Genomic DNA, 938 nt, shown 5'->3' with positions numbered 1-938 from the left:
CAACAAGCGAAGCCACGGGACAAACGTGGGCGTTTGTGCTGCCATCATGAGCTGCTAAAGATACGCTGGCTGCCCCAGGGCAGCTCATGCAGGAGGGCAGCCCTGATAAGGGGGGCGGGTCAGAGCACTCCTTTGAGTTCTTCAGCCACATTAAAAGCTTCCTGCCCTGCAGGGTCTGGCCACCCCATCAGCAGCTGGCAGTTCCTGATCCCCTGGTCCACAGCCAGCTGGGAGCAAAGATGCTCAACCAGCCGAGCATGGCTGATCCCACGCAGCCAGCCCCCACGGAGCAGCCTTATCCGGCTGCTGACGTCCCTGCTCTGCGGCGAGCTGCCTCTTGTCCTTAATCCCCAGCTAGCTCTGGAGCACCAGAGGGGTGAGTGGGATACCCCGTGGAGGGATCACAGAGCCAACCAAGCTGTCATCCACCAGCCCCGCTACACATCCAGGGCAGGGAACAGGACCTGATTATCCATGAGGACCAAGGGACCCTGCCCTGAGAAACAGCCTCCAGCAGTCGAGAAGCCCTCGTGGAAACCAGATACAGAGCAAAGGGATTAGCAGCGCTGTAAACAAGCAAGAGCCCTGCCTGCAGCCTGCCGAGAACAGCCCTAATGAACAGTCCTACCGAGACCGCAGCTCTGGGGAGCATCTCTGCAACCTGCCGCCCCCAGCCCCGGCTTCTACCCATCTCTGTGCCTGCCAGAGCCAGCACAAACGCTCTGAGAAGGGGAAAGACTCCGAGGAGCCAGTGCTGGAGCCTCTGGCAAGCACAAACACAGGCAGCACGGCTTGTCGGTTACTGGCACGGAGATCAGAGCGTGGGGAAGCTGTGAGCCGAGTGATCTCTGCCCCATCCCCACCCCCCTGCCATGGCAAAACATCTCAGCCCTGAGCTCTGGCAGGTTTCCCCCGCCAGCGGTGCCAGCTGGGGGGGT

This window comes from Eurypyga helias, unplaced genomic scaffold (assembly GCF_000690775.1).
Source record: "Eurypyga helias isolate BGI_N326 unplaced genomic scaffold, ASM69077v1 scaffold38409, whole genome shotgun sequence".
NCBI classification, from domain to species: domain Eukaryota; kingdom Metazoa; phylum Chordata; class Aves; order Eurypygiformes; family Eurypygidae; genus Eurypyga; species Eurypyga helias.
The sequence above is the reverse complement of the archived record's forward strand: the minus strand, read 5'-3'. Positions refer to the sequence as shown.